This window comes from Chiloscyllium punctatum, chromosome 15 (genome assembly GCF_047496795.1).
Source record: "Chiloscyllium punctatum isolate Juve2018m chromosome 15, sChiPun1.3, whole genome shotgun sequence".
In the NCBI taxonomy this organism is placed as follows: domain Eukaryota; kingdom Metazoa; phylum Chordata; class Chondrichthyes; order Orectolobiformes; family Hemiscylliidae; genus Chiloscyllium; species Chiloscyllium punctatum.
This window is the reverse complement of record NC_092753.1, coordinates 89,852,595-89,858,594: the sequence shown is the minus strand read 5'-3', so window position 1 is coordinate 89,858,594 and position 6,000 is coordinate 89,852,595.

Here is a 6,000-nt window from a genome sequence, read left to right as displayed (position 1 = left end):
CTGGCGATCAGAGTCGAGAGTGTGTTGCAGGGATGTAAGAAAGGTCAGGCAGCATCCGAGGAGCAGGAGAATCAATATTTCGGGCATAAGCCCTTCATCAGGAATGAGGCTTGTGGGCCAGGAAAGCTGAGAGATTAATGGGAGAAGGTGGGAATGGGAGGAAGGTAGCTGAGAAAGTGATAGGTAGGTGAAGGTGAGGGGGAAGATGATAGGTCAGGGAGGAGGTGGAGCAGATAGATGGGAAAGGTGATGAACAAGTCAGGAGGGCAATGCAGAGTTGGAGGCTTGGGACTGGAATAATGTGGGGAGAGGGGAAATGAGTAAGCTCTTGAAATCCACACTTATCCTGTGTGGTTGCAGGGTCCCAAAGCAGAATATAAGGCGTTCTTCCTCCAGACATCGGGTGCTAACGGGTTGGTGGTGGAGGAGGCCCAGGACCTGCATGTCCTCGATGGAGTGGGAGGGGGAGTTGAAGTGTTCAGCCACGGGGCGGTGGGGTTGGTGGGTGTGGGTGTCCCAGAAATGTTTTCTGAACGATCCACACGAAGGCGTCCTATCTCTCTGATGTAGAGGAAACCACATTGGGTGCAACAGATGCAGTAGATGACATTGGTAGAGGTACAGGTAATTTTCTGTCAAATATGGAAGGATCCTTTGGGGCCTTGGATGGAGGTGAGGGAAGTGGTGTGGGAGCAGGTTTTGCACTTCATATGGTGGCAGGGAAAGGTGCCAGGAGTGGGGTGTGGGCTGGTGGGGGTCATGGACCTGACAAGGGAGTTGGGGAGGGAATGGTCTCTTGGGAACGCTGATACGAGTGGGGAGGGAAATATATCTTTGGTGGTGGGGTCCATTTGGAAGTAGCAGAAGTGGCAGAGGATGATGCGATGTATGAGGAGGTTGGTAGGGTGGGAAGGTGAGGACTACGGGGGTTCTGTCCTTGTTGTGTTGGGAGGTGTAGGGTTCAAAGGCGGTGGTGCATGAAGTGGAGGAGATGAGCTGGAGGGCATCATCAACCGCGTGGGAAGGGAAATTGCGATCTTGGACGAAGGAGGCCATTGGGACTTTCTGAGGTGGAATTGGTCATCCTGGGAACAGATGCAGTGGCGGCGGAGGAATTGGAAATAAGGGATGGCATTTTTACAGGAGGTGGGGTAGGAGGAGGTGTGGTCTAGGTAGCTGTGGGAGTCGGTGGGCTTGTATTACATGTCCGTGGTTAGTTGCACTGGAGATGGTGATGGGGAGCTTAGATTCCGAGCTGGACCATAGAAAGCAGCTCAAGAACGCAACGGTCTGGCTCATCGAGTGAACTGAGCAGAGCAGAAAATAAATCAGGAATTTTCTGTCTGTGAAACTGGCAAGTTGCCCAGTTTAATGGCACCACAATTCCATAGTTCTTCAGAACTATCTCTGAGCTAGTTCACTACGCATCTGGTCACCATTCGATACAGAGTAGAGAAGATGGAGTTTTAACTAGCAGTTGAGATAGTTGGTGCAGAAAGAAGCCATGTGGCCCATCTTATCTACACTGGTTCTCCAAATGAACATCACATTAAACATTTACATAGAGAATCAATATGTTAGAATTCCAAATCTAAATGTCTTTACTTCATAGCGATAATGGGTTCTGGTTGTTTATCCAATGTGAGCAAAAATGTATCTGGGAGCTCAGCCCTCGATTCGCACCTCCCGCACTCTAGCCTGTTACTAATTAAAAACCTGTCTATCTCCTCAAATTGAGGTCGAGAAAGACAGATTGCACCTAAATTGGAAGGGGACTAATATACTGGTGGCAGGGAAATTGGCTAGAACTGCTTGGGAGGATTTAAACTAGTAAAGTGGGGGGGTGGGACCCAGGAAGATAGTGAGGAAAGAGATCAATCTGAGACGGGTACAGCTGAGAACAGAAGTGAGTCAAACAGTCAGGGCAGGCAGGAACAAGGTAGGACTAATAAACTGAACTCCATTTATTTATTTGCAAGGGGCCTAACAGGGAAGGCAGATGAACTCAGGGCATGGTTAGGAACATGGGATTGGGATATCATAGCAATTACAGAAACATGGCTCAGTGATGGGCAGGACTGGCAGCTTAATGTTCCAGGATACAAATGCCACAGGAAGGATAGAACAGGAGGCAAAAGAGGAGGGGGAGTGGCATTTTTGATAAGGGATAGCATTACAGCTGTGCTGAGGGAGGATAGTCCCAGAAATACATCCAGGGAGATTATTTGGGTGGAACTGAGAAATAAGAAAGGGATGATCACCTTATTGGGGTTGTATTATAGACCCCCTAATAGTCAGCGGGAAATTGAGAAACAAACTTGTCAGGTGATCTCAGCTATCTGTAAGAATAATAGGGTAGTTATGGTAGGGGATTTTAACTTTCCAAACATAGACTGGGACTGCCATAGTGTTAAAGTTTAGATGAAGAGGAATTTCTTAAGTGCGTACAAGACAATTTTCTGATTCAGTATGTGGATGTACCTACGAGAGAAGGTGCAAAACTTGACCTACTCTTAGGAAATATGGCAGGGCAGGTGACTGAGGTGTCAGTGGGGGAGCACTTTGGGGCCAGCGACCATCATTCTATTTGTTTTAAAACAGTGATGGAAAAGGATAGATCAGATCTAAAAGTTGAAGTTCTAAATTGGAGAAAGGCCAATTTTGACGGTATTAGGCAAGAACTTTCGAAAACTGATTGGAGGCAGATATTCGCAGGTAAAGGGATAGCTAGAAAATGGGAAGCCTTCAGAAATGAGATAACAAGAATCCAGAGAAAGTATATTCCTGTCAGGATGAAAGGGAAGGCTGGTAGGTATAGGGAATGCTGGATGACAAAAGAAATTGAGGGTTTGGTTAAGAAAAAGAAGGAAGCATATGTCAGGTATAGACAGGATAGATCGAGTGAATCCTTAGAAGAGTATAAAGAAAGTAGGAGTATGCTTAAGAAGGAAATCAGGAGGGCAAAACGGGGACATGAGATAGCTTTGGCAAATACAATTAAGGAGAATCCAAAGGGTTTTTACAAATATATTAAGGACAAAAGGGTAACTAGGGAGAAAATAGGGCCCCTCAAAGATCAGCAAGGTGGCCTTTGTGTGGAGCCACAGAAAATGGGGGAGATACTAAATGAACATTTTGCAACAGTATTTACTGTGGAAAAGGATATGGAAGATATAGACTGACAATAGACAATAGACAATAGATGCAGGAGTAGGCCATTCTGCCCTTCGAGCCTGCACCGCCATTCAATATGATCATGGCTGATCATTCCTAATCAGTATCATGTTCCAGCCTTATCTCCATACCCCTTGACTCCACTATCTTTAAGAGCTCTATCCAATTCTTTCTTAAAAGAATCCAGAGACTGGGCCTCCACTGCCCTCTGGGGCAGAGCATTCCACACAGCCACCACTCTCTGGGTGAAGTAGTTTCTCCTCATCTCTGTCCTAAATGGTCTACCCCGTATTTTTAAGTTGTGTCCTCTGGTTCGGCACTCCCCCATCAACGGAAATATGTTCCCTCCTGCCAGAGTGTCCAGTCCTTTCATAAGCCTATACGTTTCAATCAGATCCCCTCTCAGTCTTCTAAACTCAAGGGTATACAAGCCCAGTCGCTTCAGTCTTTCCGTGTAAGGCAATCCTGCCATTCCAGGAATTGACCTCGTGAACCTACGCTGCACTCCCTCAATAGCCAGAATGTCTTTCCTCAAATTTGGAGACCAGAACTGTACACAGTACTCCAGGTGTGGTCTCACCAGGGCCCTGTACAGCTGCAGAAGCACCTCTTTGCTTCTATACTCAATCCCTCTTGTTATGAAGGCCAGCATGCTATTAGCCTTCTTCACGACCTGCTGTACCTGCATGCTTGCCTTCATTGACTGGTGGACAAGAACACCCAGATCTCTCTGAACAGCCCCTTTACCTAATTTGATACCATTGAGGTAGTAATCTGCCTTCCTGTTCTTGCCACCAAAGTGGATAACCAGACATTTATCCACATTAAACTGCATCTGCCATGCATCTGCCCACTCACCTAACTTGTCCAGGTCACCCTGTAATCCCCTAACATCCTCATCACATTTCACCCTACCACCTAGCTTTGTGTCATCAGCAAATTTGCTAATGTTATTGCTGATACCATCTTCTGTAGGGACTGTAGGGAAATAGATGGTGACATCTTGCAAAATGTCCAGATTACAGACGAGGAAGTGCTGGATGCCTTGAAATGTTTAAAGGTGGATAAATACCCAGGACCTGATCAGGTGTACCCGAGAACTCTGTGGGAAGTTAGAGAAGTGATTGCTGGGCCTCTTGCTGAGATATTTGTATCATTGATAGTCACAGGTGACGTGCCAGAAGACTGGAAGCTGACAAACATGGTGCCACTGTTTAAGAAGGGCGGTAAAAACAACCCAGGGAACTATAGACCGGTGAGCCTGACCTCGGTGGTGGACAAGTTGTTGGAGGGAATCCTGAGGGACAGGATGTACATGTATTTGGAACGGCAATGACTGATTCAGAATAGTCAACATGGCTTTGTGAGTGGGAAATCATGACTCACAAACTTGATTGAGTTTTTTGAAGAGGTAACAAAGAAGATTGATGAGAGCAGAGCAGTAGATGTGATCTATATGAACTTCAGTAAGGCGTTCGACAAGGTTCCCCATGGGAGACTGATTAGAAAGGTTAGATGTCACGCAATACAGGGAGAATTAACCATTTGGAAACAGAACTGTCTCAAAGGTAGAAGACAGAGGGTGGTGGTGGAGGGTTGTTTTTCAGACTGGAGGCCTGTGATCAGTGGAGTGCCACAAGGATCGGTGCTGGGCCCTCTACTTTTTGTCATTTACATAAATGATTTGGATGCGAGCATAAGAGGTACAGTTAGTAAGTTTGCAGATGACACCAACATTGGAGGTGTAGTGGACAGCGAAGAGGGTTACTTCAGGTTACAACAGGATCTGGACCAGATGGGCCAATGGGCTGAGAAGTGGTAAATGGAGTTTAATTCAGATAAATGCAAGGTGCTGCATTTTGGGAAAGCAAATCTTAGCAGGACTTATAAGGTTGCTGAACAAGGAGACCTTGGAGTGCAGGTTCATAGCTCCTTGAAAGTGGAGTCGCAGGTAGATAGGACAGTGAAGAAGGTGTTTGGTATGCTTTCCTTTATTGGTCAGAGTATTGAGTACAGGGGTTAGGAGGTCTTGTTGCGGCTATACAGGACATTGGTTAAGCCACTGTTGGAATACTGCGTGTAATTCTGGTCTCCTTCCTATTGAAAAGATGTTGTGAAACTTGAACGGGTTCAGAAAAGATTGACAAGGATGTTGCCAGGGTTGGAGGATCTGAGCTACAGGGAGAGGCTGAACAGGCTGGGGCTGTTTTCCCTGAAGCGTTGGAGGCTGAGGGGTGACCTTATAGTGGTTTACAAAATTATAAGCGGCACGGATAGGATAAATAGACAAAGTCTTTTCCCTGGGGTTGGGGAGTCCAGAACTAGAGGGCACAGGTTTAGGGTGAGAGGGGAATGATATACAAGAGACCTAAGGGGCAAAGTTTTCACACAGAGGGTGCGAAAAATTGCAACATTTAAGAGGCATTTGGATGGGTATATGAATAGGAAGGGTTTGGAGGGATATGGGCCAGGTGCTGGCAGGTGGGACTAGATTGGGTTAAGATATCTGGTCGGCATGGACGGGTTGGACCAAAGGGTCTGTTTCCATACTGTACATCTCTATGACTCTATGACTCTATGAGGTCAGCCATAATCATACTAAATGCAGATTTCTTGTAATCAGAATTTCTACCATCTATCTATGGCTGCCTAAAGTCCAACTTCATCACCATGAAATCCAGTGGATTTTGTATTCTTTTATTTCAGATCCTTGGCCAATAGCTGTTGGTTTTTTTTTTGCTCTCTTTTTAAAATAAGATCTGTCATCATTTCAGAGACTTATATTTTTGTGTTGTGAGTGTGTTTGGGATGGAGGCTGTTGTTTTA